We start from the raw sequence: 15,569 nt of genomic DNA, 5'->3' as shown, positions 1-15,569 counted from the left end.
CTGACAGGGATAGTGCTCGACTGGACATGGATGGGGTGAGGACAGGGGTGAGGCAGGTTTCGTGGCTTCTATCTCCTGCAAAGGCTGGTTTAGAGGAGAAAGGTCATGTGTTTAGACTGGAAGCTGTTAGAGGGGAGGTTTTTTGAAGAATTCTAGGCGGATGGGGATGGGAATGGCTGTTGGGTCCAGCAGGATCTGGAGCTCAGAGGAGGGGTCTGGACTGGAGCACTGTGATGGAGACAGGGTCTTGAGGGACTTTGAGCCTAATGAGGGAGACAGACACAGCTGAGTATTTCCAGTCCCTTGGGCTGGTTACCAATACAAGGTGCTGTCAAGTTCTCAGCCCAGGGCCTCCTCTGTGCCCTGGTTGAAAGGGCCTTTTTGCCCAAGGGGCTTCCATTGATGACCCCTGTCTCTATCCCTCTTCAAGTTTCACATACTCCCATCCAGAGAGTGAGGCATGGGCTCTGTGCTTGCCTCAGAGAGGAGGAAACGAGGCATAGACGGGTGGGGGTGACTTGTCTCAGTCCAATGGCTAGAGGTGGGGCTTAACCCCCTCTCTTTCCATTCCAGACTTCACACTCTCTCCAGGATACTAAGTGACCCCTGTCTAGGAAGGCTGTGGAAAGCTGTGGTCTATGCATGTGCAAGTGTGTGAGTGCATGTGTGTGTGTGCATATGTGCATGTGTGTGTGTGTGTGCATGAATGTAGCCACAGATCTGCCACATCTCGATTTTCAGCCACTCTGCAACACCTGGCACCTGGGTTTCCAGAAGCCCAGCTCCCCTAATTCAGTTGGGCGGTGGAGATCAGAGAATATTCAGTTCAGGGAATTCAAACACATTAAAACAAAAAGCTGAGTTGGTAAACAGGAAATGAAGTGGGAGGTAATTAACACCCGGAAAAGGTTTGCACGAACCCCTAAGCAGAGCTGGGATCAGGGTTTGGAACTTGCAAAGGATGCAATGAGCAGCACTGTCCTTCTGATTCTTCAAAGCAGGGAGTTTGCAGAGGGAAAGGAAGACCTAGGAGTTTTCCTCTCTGAGAGGCCCTCCTGGGCTCATGGAGAGAAAATTCAACGGTTGTGAGAGGTCATGTGTTTGAAGCACTAATTTTTTTTTTTGAGACAGAGTCTCGCTCTGTCACCCAGGCTGGAGTGCAATGGCTCACTGCAACCTCTGCCTCCCGGGTTCAAGCGATTCTCCTGTATCAGCCTCCTGAGTAGCTGGGATCACAGATTCCTGCCACCACGCCCGGCTAATTTTTGTATTTTTAGTAGAGATGAGGTTTTCCATGTTGACCAGGTTGGTCTCGAACTCCTGACCTCAAACGATCCACCCGCCTCAGCCTCCCAAAGTGCTGGGATTACAGACATGAACCACCGTACCCAGCCTAAAGCATTCATTTGTAAAAGCATTTAACAAATTATTATGTGCTGGTGATTCAGAGAAGAATGAAGACTAAACTTCCCTGTCCTCCTGGGGCTCACTCAAGCTGAAATGTCCAGCTGAGAGGCCTCAGCCTGCATGTACGGCTTCCATTTCTACATGACAGTGACTGCCGCACAGATAATTCAGGTCCTCACAGCTTGGTCATGGGGGATGTGTCCAGCGTTTCCTCGCTGACCTCCGTTAATGGGTCTGTTGTGCATCTACCTGGCTGAGTGTCCCCAGATCTGGCCACATCAGCCCAGCTGGATCCTAATTGCTTGCTAGTGGCTGTAAACATTGCTTTCATTTTCAAAACAAAGTTGAGAGCTTTCCGTCTCAACTTTCTCCTGAAGTCCAGAGGGCAGGCGGGTTAAGGAACTGGGAGAATTTGGGAGTCTGAAGTCGACCGAGCTGCTTTCTCCATCTGCTCTAGAAGCGTGCCCTGGGTGAGGATCCCTGTCAGGGAGCTGCTGTGTCCTGCTCCAGGTCACCTCCTGGCTTCTCCTCTGTGACCCCTGCCTTGGGAGCCCCTACGGGTACCATAGGGCTCTTTGCCTTCTGGCTTCTCTTTGGGTTTGGCCAGTGGGAGCCCCAGCAGGAGCCTGAGGGAGGGTGAGAAGGAGGATGGAGTGTTGTTGGCTCCTCTCTTGGGGGCCTTTATGCTGGCCTGGCCTGGAGCAGAGTTCACTGCTTTTATCAGGGGTCTGATCGTGAGGGAGGGAGGGAGGTAGGGAGGGTGATAAGGCTTTGTCGCACCAGCACTGAGGCACCTGGGGTGCTGCCTGCTCCTCACAGAACCCCAATATGCTGCCTACACCACTGTAAAGAAATGCTTCATTAACATCCTCTTCCTATTACCCAGTTGGAATGTGCCCTCTCTTTTTTTACTGAGACCCTGATGAACGCATCCTGGGAATATAAAGTCAGGCAGGGAGGGGGTGCTCCAGGTGGGCCGCTGTCTGTGGGATTTCCATCTCTCTGGACCACAGTCTCCTTGTCTGCAGAGCTGGGAGGGTAGACTCGTGGCCCTCACAGACGCTGACCCTCAGAGCTGGGGACAGGTGATGACTCTGCTGCTGGGTTTTTCCCCTGATTTTTAAAACAGACACCTTAGAGGGAACATCCAACATTCTGATTCACTCATTCTCTCTCTCCCTCAGAATTCTGTCCAAGAAGACTTACTGTAAAAACACTTTCTTCATTTACTCATACAGACACTGTGGGCTTGGCGCTGTCAGGAATCAATTCCACTCGAGCCTTGGAGACGGCCTGTTTTGGTTTCCTAGGAATCCACACCTTAGGGCTTTTGAAGCAGTGGCCTCTGTGAAATACATACTGTCACTGTCTCAGGGGCCAAGTGTGCCTCATGTGGGGCCCCCAACCTTGTAGCCAATGATGAGATTCAGGGTACGCTACCCCAAAATGTGGCAGCTTCGCATGTTGAATATATTAAGTGGAAAGAATCCAAGAAACAGTAGGTACAGGAAGGACTCTGTGATTGTTCCCTGAAGCAGGTCACCAGACTCCACACCCAGAGGAAAGGGGCACCCTCCCCTCCGAGCACTGGGGATAGAGAGGAGCCCCAACAGGCCTTGCTGTTTCCTTACTTCTCCACACTTCGCTCGTGCCCCCTGGTCCCACCACATCCCATGATTCTCCACTCTTCATCACATCTAATGGAAACACTCAGGCCAGGCACAGTGGTTCATGCCTGTGACCCCAGCACTTCGGGAGGCTGAGGCAGGTGGATCGCTTGAGCCCAGGAGTAGACCAGCCTGGCCAACACAGCGAGATTGAGTCTACAAAAAGTACAAAAAAATTAGGTGGGTGTGGTGGCGCACACCTGTAGTCCTAGTCCTAACTACCTGGGAGGCTGAGGTGGGAAGATCACTTGAGCCCAGGGTGATCGAGGCTGCAGTGAGCCGTATCGCACCACTGCACTCCAGCCTGGGTGGTAGAGTGAGACTCCGTCTCAAAAAAATAAAAAGGCACTCAGGCTTAATCACTTCGTTTCCTTATGAAGGTTCCCATGTCACATTAAACTTACATTACATTCATTTGTTCACTTTTCTCTTGTTAATCTGTTTTTTGTTTCAGGGCCCCCAACCAAGAACTCAGAAGTGGAGAAGGAAAAGATGGTTTTCCTCCTGATGCCAACTTGTGTCCCGTATTTTGGGACTGCATGTTAGAGCTGGGAAGCGTTTCCCAGCAAGGGAAGTAGTTTGGCTGGCAAATAACCTTGAATCATTTAGTCATTCCTCCTGATTAGGCCAACAAGAAAGTCTCAGCGTGGTGTCCGTGCATCTTCAACACCTTTCTATATGCATAATCTCCCCTTTTGACACACTGAACAGGCTCAGAGCCTTGGCTGGACCCCGAATCTATCCAGGCTTTAATAGCATTGTTTACATTCTATTGCTTTTACTTTTTACAGTTATCATCTTTCTTTTATGATACATGATACTCATTTTCCATTTAAATTGGTGATATGAAGTTACAGCTCAAAAGTAAGTCACTACTAAAGAAATAGTTGTACCGGTGACATGGATATGGCAAAAACTGTGAACGTGAATGTAAATGGCTAAGTGTGGGAAACCCAGCCTGGAAATCTCTAGCTGGAAACGTGCATTACGGACGGGAAGCCAGCCTGGCGGTTAGGCCGATGGGCTCTGGAAGCTGACTGTGAATTGAGTCCTCCTCTCTAGGGCTCGTTATTTAACCTCATTGCACCTCATTTTTTTCAACTATACAATGGGGATTGGTATTTTAAACAGCCCCATCTCCTAGGGCTGCTGTGGGGAGTAGACGAGTCCATGTGTGTCAGACGCATGGAGCACGTGGTCAATGTGTTTGAGAACGTAAGCTGTTCTTCCTGCACCAGCCCAGGAAGCCAGTCTGCTTTAGCTACACCAGGGGCTGTAGGGTGTCAGGGATTCCCTTCCACCTGGCCAGCTCTCCTGCTCACAGGCCAGCTGAGGTTTTCAGTCATTCATTACACAGCTGGATGGAGAGATGGGGGGTGTTGCTGGGACCCCACCAGTCTGTCCATCCAGGAGAGCTCTTGAGACAGCTGGGCTCTGTCCTTAGTCAGAGGGCGGCTGTTCTCCCTCTGCCTCTGCATCTCCTATCTGCTCTCAGTGGCAGCTGAGCGCATGGTGTGCGTGCATGCGTGCATAAAGTGTGTGTGTGTCTGTCCCACCACATTCGCTGTACTCGGAGAGGACGACCCTGCCTTGCTCATCTTCCCACCCCGCACGGTGCCTGCGGCTGAGTTTTGCACATCCTAAACTCTTGAACAACATTTGCTGTATAAATAAGTGAAATCCTTGAGACCACCCAGCAAGTCGATGTCAAGGCCAGAGCTAGAAAGAAACAAGATCTCCTGAATCCTTTCCCTGACACCTCCCCAGAATAAATGTTTTCCTCTAAAAGCTGATTGATGTGATTACTGAGTCTGGATGCTGTTTATAGACAGTCACGAAGGTAAGCCTCAGGCTACAGCAGGCAGGGGGTGGCGGAAGGGGGCGGTGGCGCCTCATAAACCATATCAGTCTCAACAGCAGGAGCTGTGTGGCCCTCAGGAGGGTTTCCAAGAGTCCCTTTTCTTTTCTTCCCTGAAAAGAAGGCCAGTGCTGTCTGTAGGGGGAGGATGGGGTTCTGGGAAGTGACTTCCATTCTCAGAACTCCCAAAGAGAACTGAGTCAGAAGATTTGATTCAATCCCAGACATATACATGTGGGTCCTTCCAGCATTTGGACACTTTATGGGCCTGGAATGCTCTGGAAACATTTTAGGGGACATGGGGAGCCTGGAGAAGCAGAGCTCCTCATCCATCCTGCTTTCTGCAGGGGAGGAGGAGGCCTGCCAGCCTGGCTTTGCTCGCCCTTGGAGACCTTGGAGCTTATTTTGTTCTCGGTCTACTTTCCCTGTTCGCCGTGGTTCAATTATTCTGCTCAGTGTGTTTTGTTTCTTTCCCCACATTGGGGTTTTCAGTTTGAATAAACAAGTAATTTCATCTGACATCCCAACACCACTCATTCCTCTTAAAAAAAAATAACATCTCTCTCTTAAAAAAAAAAAAAAAAAAAGAGAAAAGATAACTAGGCTGAGTGCAGTGGCTCACGCCTGTAATCCCAGCACTTTGGGAGGCCGAGGTGGGTGGATCACCTGAGGTCAGGAGTTCAAGACCAGCCTGGCCAACATGGTGAAACCCCACCTCTACAAAAATACAAAAATTAGCTAAGCATGATGGCGGGTGCCTGTAATCCCAGCTACTTGGGGGGCTGAGGCAGGAGAATCACTTGAACCGGGAGGCAGAGGTTGCAGTGAGCTGAGATCCCACCATTGCACTCCAACCTAGGTGACGGAGCGAGACTCCATCTCAAAGCAAAACAAAACAAAACAAAAAAACCCAAAACTACAGCACAGAGCATTTAAAACTAATATTAAGCCCTGTCTCTACTAAAAATACAAAAATTATCTGGGCGTGGTGGCAGGTGCCTATAATCCCAGCTACTCGGGGGGCTCAGCGGAGAGAATTGCTTGAACCCCAGAGGCGGAGCTTGCAATGAGCTGAGATTGCACTGCTGCACTCCAGCCTGGGCGACAGAGCAAGACTCCATCTCAAAAAAGAAAACAAAACAAAAAAACCCCTACATAAAAGAGCATTTAAAACTAATAGGAAAATCTGCTGGAGTTCCATCCCTGGACACAGCTGCTTATGTATGCCACATGCAGCCGTAATCTGTCGCTGTGGTTTTACATGAAACCTCCTATCACGGGAATGTTTCTGTGTTGCTCCATCATGGCTGTAGTAATGACGCCTTCAAAAAAAGGCATGGCATTTGTTTATTTTTGTTTATTACACCATTCTTTTATTCCAAACCTTTTTTATTTTATTTTATTTTATTTCATAGTGCTGCAGCCATGTTGCCATACTCCCTGATCTCCAAGGACCTCTTCTACAATCCCCGCTAGGACCCTTTGCTGGGGCTGCCCCCTGCCCGGGTGCCCTGCCTGATTCTGCTCTGTCACTAACCCTCCGTGGCCTCCTGTAGGCGCTCTGCTGCGGTGAGTCTGTGGGTCCGCCTGGCTGGACAACAGGCGCCGGTTATTCCATTTCATGCTAATCTCAGTATTGCTGTGAAGCAGTTTGTCTGTGTGGTGACAGCCCACAGCCAGCTGGCTTTCACTAAGGAAGCTTGTCTTCGACTCCCTGCATGGGCCTCATTCAGTCAGCTGAAAGGATTTCAGAGCAGATCTGAGGGTTCCTGGAAGAAGCAGAAATTCAGCTTGCGGGCAGGAGCTTGGGTCCAAGGCTGAGTGTTCTGGCATGCCCTTCTGGGCGGCTTTCCCAAGGGACTTCTGACTTGCCTAGTCATCCCTACAATCACATACGCCAATTCCTTGCAATACATCTTTTAATCTGTGTCTCCAATTGGTTCTGTTTCTCTGACTGATATCCTCCTGCAAGCAGGAGGTTCTCTTCCACCACTGCCCGCCTCCTGCTTCTATAACATTTATTATAGGGCACGGCTATAAGAGTTGCTTGTGTTGTTACTTCATTTCTCTGTCAAGTGCCTGACACATAATAGGTGTTTAATAAATGGTTGTTGATTGACTGGTAGAGGGCAGGGTGTGATCCTTATTTCTCCTCTTCTACCCAGCAGACATAGTTGCTGGGTGGAGGCCAAGGGAAATGGACCTTACAGTGTGCCCCGCCTGTTCTAGCCTCAACACGGCACTGAGTGTCTGATGCATCGCTATTCCCGTGTTCCAGATGGGAAAGCAGAGGCAGTGAGGCAACCTGAGATAGTTGAGGTCACCCTGCTCATCAGAGTCAGGGCCAGGATTCAAGCCTGGGTCTGCCTGAGGCCAAGTGTCAAGTCCTTTCTCTGGCTCTGGATTGGCTCCCACCCAGCGAGGTTCTTGGTGCAGGTGATATGAACAGGAGGCAGGGAAATACTGGGTAGAGGAGGACAGTTCTCTGGCAAAGGCCTCACCAGCAAGCCTGGGTCCTTGGCCCTAAATGAGAATTTCACATTACTGTTTTCCCACCTGAGTGTTGCTTTTGCCAAAACCACCCTGGCCTGCCATGCCCCCCATCCTATAACCATAAAAACTCCAAACTCCATCGGCAGAGGAGCAGAGCAGCATGGCAGAGAAGGAGAGAAGAGAAGAAGTGTTTGAATGTGGAAGAGGCAGCTGGACAGTTGGAGAAGAGTTCAGCCATCTGGAAGATTACCTTCCCACTCCATCCCCTTTCCAGCTCCTCATCCCACTGACAGCCACCTCTATCACTCAATAAAGCCTCTTCATTCACCATCCTTCAAGTCCACGTGACCTGATTCTTCCTGGATGCCAGACAAGGACCCAGGTACCAAGAGGGCAGGGTGTAACACTTAGCCGTTGGTGGATGGCAACTGCTAAAAGAGCATTAATTGTAACACACCCCTAGACGGTACTGTAGGGCCAGAGCCCAAAAGCGGTTGCCCCAGCCCCAGCACCTGCTCGCCTGTGTGCTTCCCCTCCCACAAAGGATTTGAGCAAGTGAGCCATGTCCCTGTCACTGCGAGTCCCAAGAAGGGGTCCAGGGAACTCTCCCATCTCCCGGGGCAGGCCCCAAGGAATAGTGAGGGATTGAGCGGGTTCACAGGACTGGCTATCCTGGAGGGGATGCTGTGACTTATAGCCCTCCAGGGAACAAGCCCTGTGCAGAGGACAGCTTGGACCCGGGCTCAGCTGCCCACAGGACTGGGGGGCTACTGGGGAGTCAGCAGCATAGGTCAGCAAAATTGGCAGGGCCCCCCGTGTCTCTTCTCTCCCCCAGGTCTCTGATGGGTGTTCCGTCCCTGAGACAATTTGATGGCGCAGAGTTTCCCATCTCCAGAAATCCGTCTCGCAATCTCGCCAGTCACCTTTGATTTGGGGCTTAAGCCAAGTTTGCCCAGCAGGTTGCAGAGGAGTAGCCACAGTGTGCACGTGTGTGTGTGTGCATTTGTGTATGTGTGTGTTTGTGTGCACACGTGTCGTCGTTCTCGCGTCACCCTATGTGTGTTTCGCTGCGGCGTGTGGCGCTCGCCCTCATGCTGGGTGTATATGTATGTGTGTGTTTGTGCGTGCATGCATGTGTTTGTGTGTGCACACGTGTGTGTGTGTATGTGCGTGCATACATGAATGTTGGAAGAGCATGGGTCAAGTGCCTGAAGATGTCCCCAGGGGGTTGGAACTACACGAGTCTTGTGGTTTCATGACTGAGGTCCACTCCCTATCAGAAGCCCAGCTCCCAATTTTTACCTTGGACAAGTGGCTTAACTCCTCAGGGCCTCAGTTTCTTCATCTGTCAAATAGGGATAATAATAGCACCTACTTTGTGGGGCTGATGTGAGCACAAAGTACATTAATGATTGCAAGGCTCTTAAACAATCCTTCACACGCTTCAAACACTCCAGAAATGCCAGTGTTTCCTTTCTCTTTGTGTGATATCCGGTTTCCACCACAATTTTTTTGGAGGAAAGAGTCCTGGTAGTTAATTAAGAAGAAAATGCCCAACCTACCCCACCCTATCTTTTGCAGAGGGGAAAACTGAGGCCCTCGAGAGGTGATACAATGTCTACAACCACACAGCAAGACAATGCTGGCCTGGAGCAAGAGCCCAGGCTTTGCCTGTCTCTTGCTGGAGTGGCTTTCACGGGTTTGACCCAGGTTAGAGGGGCTCAGGGTCTGGGGCCAGGGCTGTAGCCCTGGGGACACTGCCGAGGAGCCCTCTGACTTGAGCATAGGGTTATTAGACTGGACATATTCCTCCCTCCGTCTTTTTTCCACCATTGGAGTTCTTGCCAAGTTAACGTTACAGAATCCTGGAGTATTAGTATGGGAAGGGCTCTTGGGCATTATTTCATCAGAATCCCTCATGTTACAGAGATGGGCATGGAGGCCCAGAGACAGAGGATAGGCATTCTACCAGGACACACAGCCAGTTTGGCTGAATCTAGTTCCTACAATCTTGGTATTCAGCCACTTTGCTGTTTTTTTGAGACCAAGTCTCTCTCACTTTTGTTGCCCAGGCTGGAGTGCAATGGCGCAGTCTCGGCTCACTGCAACCTCTGCCTCCCAGGTTCAAGCAATTCTCCTGCCTCAGGTTCAAGCAATTCTCCTGAGTAGCTGGGATTACAGGCATGCACCAACACGCCTGGCTAATTTTGTATTTTTAGTGGAGACGGGGTTTCTCCATGATGGTCAGGCTGGTCTCAAACTCCCAACCTCAGGTAATCCACCCGCCTCAGCCTCCCAAAGTGCTGGGATTACAGGTGTAAGCCACTGCGCCCAGCCTGCCACTTTGCTTTTTAAAATCGTCCTACAGTGCCCCATCGCAGGTGGAAGACAGAGCGTGTGCTAATATTGTCTGGTTGTCAAAACCAAGGCATCATACCCCAGGCCGAGGCAGAGGGGTATTGGGGATGGAGAGTGGGGAGCTTACATCAAAACTTAAATGCAATGGCCTTTAATGGTCCCCATTCCACTTTCCTGTATGCCATTCATGTATACCAGGAAAAAATAGAAACCCTCACCAGAAAGCAAAACCAAAAACCACATAAGAAGGCTCCAGGTCTGGAAGAGGGTGTGTTTCTCAGAAAAGCAATTCCTAAGCAACAGCTCAGGCTGGGAAGTGAGCACTAGCTGGGTGTGTCCAGGAAGGCTGTTTCGCAAGGCTGTTTCTCCCGCAGCCTCTCCAGCCCCCTGGTGGTCTCCGGTGTCCTGGGTATGGCACAGGCCCCGCTGGGGTGGGAGCGGAGGGCGGTGGGCAGGATCTCTGCCTAACCAGCTACTGGCCCCGCTCCTCCACCACGTGCAAGCCTGGGCTGTGACCTTCTTCCCACCCAGCTCGGTATACAAAACAAGGAGGAGGAGACACAGTAAACAGAGAACCTAACTGGTCGGTCACAGAGAAAAAGGAATCCTGAACTGGTTTGGGCCCTGCCCAGCAAGCAGGCCAGAGGAGCCGGGGAGAGTACTGAGTTGGGACAGGTGGAGTTTTATCCCTATCTGCACAGGGTAATATCTGGGGTCTAAGGGCTTCCCACAACATACCCTAGGTACTGAAGGGACCTATACTATTGCCCTTTCAGCTCCTGGGAGTCGCTTTATTGCCCCTTTCATCCCTTCCTTCCTTCATTTTACTCTGCTTAGTGTGACACGGCACAGGCACAGACATGGGCAGGGCAAAAAAAATTAGGATATCAAGCGACATCTTAGTGCTACCCTTCAAGGGCCACCTCCAATCTCACCTTCTCTAAGAAGCCTTCCCTGATTTCTCAGCCAGCCAAGATCCCTCCCTTGTCTGAGACTCTATAGCAAAGAGGTGGAAGGAGTATTGTCTAGGGATCATAGGCCCAGGACCAGGTGTGCCCTTGTGTAAATGCCTCGTCGTCTCTGGGCTTTAATTTCCTCATTGGGAGAATGAGGGGTTGTAACAGATGATTCTGGAGACCTTTGTACAACCATAATGTCCTTAAAGAGGGGGATGCAGTGAACTCCCCATCCTGAGAGTCATGCAAGCAGAGACAATGGGATCAGCACACTGAATTTGCAGAGGTTCAGCTCCTCACCCACTGGCATCCAAAGGCTCTTCTGGAGATGGGAGGAACAAATCTGTCTTAGCAAGTTCCCCTTCACTGGGTGTGGCACAAAGGAGGCTGCTCCCTGCCTCACTCCCTGTGGCTTCTGAAGATCCTGGGTCCTGGCTCTGACCTGTCAGTCCTGCTCAGTCTTGCCCATCTCAAAGCCTCACCCTAGCCACGTGACCTTTGTCCTCTATCCAATTCCGCTCGGGAGGTAGAGCCCCTTGGGATTGAGGGAGTCAACCTTCAGAATTCTAGAGTTCCTGGTTCTGCCACTGTTATGCCTTTTCTAGAAAGGAGCAGGAGAGAAGCATGTTCCTTAGAGGTGATCTGCAGGGAAACAGGCCAGAATCTCTCAAGACTGGAGACGCAGAGAAGACAGGAAACGTTGAGCCCTGAGCCCGAGGCAAGAACATTCAGGTCATGCCTGAACTCAGAAGTCAGACGAACTCGGGACATGTCTTGGCTTTGCCTCCACTGACTGGATGACCTAGGGCAGGTGACTTAACCTCTTGGTAAATAAGGATAACCTCCCTGGAACAGGGCATTGGGAGCACCGTGACAGTGTGCAAAGTGCCTGAAACGTATCTTCATTTCATTTATCTTGTTTCCACATTTTTAAGCACATTACAGATAAACCCCTGTGATGTAGGGACTAATACTATCATTCCCATTTTGCAGATGAGCGAACAGAGGCACAGCTAGCAAGACTAGAGTTGGGATTTGAAATAAGCAGTCTGGGCCAGAACCTCAGGTGGGGATGGTGGTTAGTTTTTGTTTTTTGTTTTTAACTTTTTATTATGGAAAATTTGGAATATACCTACAAGTAGATAGACTAGCATAGTGAAACTCCACATACTTCACCCAGCTTCAGGAATTACCAACTCGCAGCCAATCTTTTTCTCTATGCCCAAACCTACCCTACCCCTCCTGTAATATTTGAAGTAAAACTTGCATGTCTGTCATTTCATATGTAAATATTTCACTATGCTTCTCTAAAAGCTAAGGAATCTTATTTCAGGAAGCATAACCAGACAACCATTATCACATCTCGAAAAAACTGACAATAATTCCTTAATAGCATCAACTATCCAGGAAGTATTACAATTTTCAATCATATAAATTCCATGCTATTTTTTCACAGCTGATTTTCTTGAATCAGAATGCAAATGACTTTACACATTGGGTTGTTTGATAGGCCTCTTAAGTTTCTTTTCACCTACAGCCTTCCCTGCTATCTCTTACTGTCTTTTCTTCCAACTTCCAGTTGTTTGTTCTACAGAATTTTCCATAGCCCAGAGCAGTTGGTGATGTCCAATGGAGCTACAAAGTTAGCCACAGAAGTCACTTCAAATTTTCTAGTAGCCACATTAAAAAAAGTAAAAAGACACAGGTGAAATCAATTTTGGTTGTATATTTGGTATAATCAAATATATCCAAAATATTATTTTAATATGTAATCAATACAAAAAGTCATTGAGTTATTTTACATTATTATTTTTTCCTGCTAACTCTTCACTCAGCATACCAGTTTGAAGCAGCCACCTTTCAAACGCTCGGTGACTGCATGTGGCTGGTCACTGCCATATTGGAGAGCATGCAGCTCTGGAGTTGGACCATTGATTACATTCTTCTCACAGCCTGTGATATCGTGATATAATAGAAAATACATATTTGGTCTTTGACACCAGTTCCTGATCCTGAGCTCCTAAATCCCTTGACATTTCTAGATGATAGAAGCATCTTTTGTTCTAAAGAGGTGACTCTTGGTGGTGGCTGGATAGGCTCAGGATGGGGGCTGTCATCAGAAAGACTAGGCCATGATACGAAGCTTGGAACTTTTACCCCTGCATCTCCAGGAAGGGAAGAGGGGCTGGAGATTGAATTTATTATCCATCATGCCTATATGATGAAGCCTCCATCAAAATCCCTAAAAGACAGGATTGGAAGAGCTTCCAGGCTGGTGAACACAGGGAGGTGATGAGGTGGTGCTGCCCCCAGAGACAGCACGGAAGCTCCAGGCCCCTGCCCCACGTGTGGGTCTATGCCTCTCTTCCATCTGACTGTGGCTGACTGTTATCTGTTATTATAAGTCAGTAATGTAAGTAAATGTTTCCCTGATGCTGTGGGCCATCCTAGCAAATTACTGAACCCATGCAGGGGGTTGTGGGAACCCTTGCCTTAAAGCTGGTTGGTCACAAGTGAGGCCATTTGAAACTTGCGATGGGTTCTGATGTGGGGACAGTCTTGTGGGACTGAGCTCTTATCCTGTGGGGTCTGTACTGCCTACGGGCAGATAATGTCAGAATTGAATGGAATTGTAAGACAATTTCTGAGGAAATAAACCCACACATTTAACCACAGAGGGGTTGAAAGTATTGAGTGGGAAACCGCTTTTCCTACACAGAGCCCTCACTCTCAACCCCTATGACCCACTCAATGGTCCTTAATCCTTCCTCTCACTCCTCTCCAGTGACCTTGGCCCCATCCTTCTAGACTCAGGCTTTCTGTCTGTCCCAATGTCCTTTGTCCTTATCCCAACCTCTTCCTTGCTGGTCTAAACACTAGGACACTCCAGTTCCCCACAAGCCCCCTTGCGCCAAACACTCAAGCACCTCTAGAAAATCCTCTTCCTCCAGGAAGCCTTTCCAGACAGCTGATTCTCCCCAGCAACCCTTCCCAAATAAACTCAGAACTCTGTCCTCCAGGTGTCTACTCAACCACACTGGTTCCATGGTCCCAGTGTAAATACTGTGAATGTCTGTTGATGTCTCCTGAGTCCTCACATACTCTACTTGAGCAGGGGCCTAGGACTGTGCCCACATTGGTGCTCTACAGCCAGCAGGACTCTAGACAGGACACCCACCACGAACAGCATCAGGGCAATGTTGATGACGACAACGAAGCTGACAAGCTTGCACCAGCATTTACAGAGCATTTCCCTGTTTAGGTTGCATTCATTCAACAAATTTATGAGTGCTTACTCTGGGCCAGCAACCAGGGAATAATAATAGGTTCAGTTTTTGGAGGCTTACTATAAATGCCAAGCAATGTTCTAAGCACTTTCCACGAAATCATGTAATCCACATCCATTTTAGATGGAGGCACTGGTACTATCCCAATTTTATAAAAATTGGAGGAATAGGGCAGTGAGGTGACTTGTCTAGAGTCACACAGCTGGTGACGGGTGGAGTTGGGATTTGAACCTCGGCACCTCACTGCATCATCTCTCCTTATAGGGGGATATAGTGGTGAAGGACAGATGGTCCCTGTCCTCAGGAGTCTCCTAGGTGGGGGAGGTATGCCCAAGATGGGGACAGGAGGTGTGGGAGACTTGGTGGGGGAGATGATGACCTGAGGCCATGGCTGTGTCCATGCACTCCAGGAAGCCTCAGTGGCATCCCTCTCATATACACTCTCAAGTATAAATCTCATCTTGGCTTTTGTGCCAGGATGCCTGGACATGGCCTAAGGTGGGGGTGATTGGCAAAATCTGGAGGCAGGAAGTGAGGAGGCTGAGGCATCAGACCAGAGGCACGATGGAGGCCTGAGCCAGGTCTGGGGAGATGGAGGGAAAGGAATGGATTCCAGAGAGGGCCTTAAAGGGGGTGGGGTGAGAGGGGCAGAGGAGGTGGCCCTCGGAGTCTCATGGTACCTCCAGATCTGCAGGATCTCAGGCAGTGACCCCAACTCCTTAGAAAATGGACAAAAAGACCTTGATGATCTCATTTGTTCCCAAGCCTCCACTTCTCCTGAAGCAAAGATCTGTCAACTTCCTTATATTTTTGCATTTTGTAATTGATTTAAAACACTTCAGGGTTTATGTGTCATGGTATGGATAAGCTTGTGCCTAGGAAACCTCCTCCAGTTCCTCCTGAGCTGCTCGAGGGACAGCCTCATGCCTCACTCACCTTTGACCCCTGGCATGGTGTAGACTCCTGATAGACACTTTTAAAAATAAATATCCCTAGTGTTTCCTCTGACTTGCCCAGGGCCACACAGCTCGCCGGGGAAGGGTGAGGACTGGGGCCTGGTACTTGGGCTCCTGCTGCTCTGCCCTATGCCCTTGGGGACTTCTGGACAAGGGTGGGCTTTCCTGGGCTGACAGAGGAGACAGAGGCAGTGGTGTGCTGGTAAATGGTTAACAACAGGCTCTCTGGAAAAAATGCCTTAACTGTAGCATTTGCAAATTTCTATAGTATAAACACTCTCGCAGTGACCAATTTCAAGTCCAATGTCACAACTGGCTCTAGGCCTGGTCGGCCAGAATGGTCCTAGGACCATCTCCCACTCCACAAATGGTAGGAGCCCTTCCAACTCCTAGTCATCCTTCAGAACCTGCTTGATGTCACCTTCTCTAGGAGGCCCTCCCAGTCGCTGCAGAGACACCCCAGCCCCATTGCTCCTATATGGCTGTCAGCGCACTTTATGGAAACAGCACACTTAACTTTCTGTCTTCCCTCCACTGTGTCCCCACCTCTTAGCACTGGGCCTGGTCTATGACAGGGGCTCAGGAAA

General features: G+C 49.6%; 1 protein-coding gene across 1 annotated transcript in view; it reads right to left on the bottom strand.

Moving 5' to 3' along the window:
• The window catches only part of BDKRB2 (bradykinin receptor B2), a 38,352-nt gene that overhangs the window by 7,598 nt on the left and 15,185 nt on the right, over positions 1 to 15,569 (bottom strand).

The sequence above is a fragment of the Rhinopithecus bieti genome, unplaced genomic scaffold (assembly GCF_001698545.2).
Source record: "Rhinopithecus bieti isolate Rb0 unplaced genomic scaffold, ASM169854v2 scaffold_41913, whole genome shotgun sequence".
In the NCBI taxonomy this organism is placed as follows: domain Eukaryota; kingdom Metazoa; phylum Chordata; class Mammalia; order Primates; family Cercopithecidae; genus Rhinopithecus; species Rhinopithecus bieti.
The sequence above is the reverse complement of the archived record's forward strand: the minus strand, read 5'-3'. Positions and strand labels throughout refer to the sequence as shown.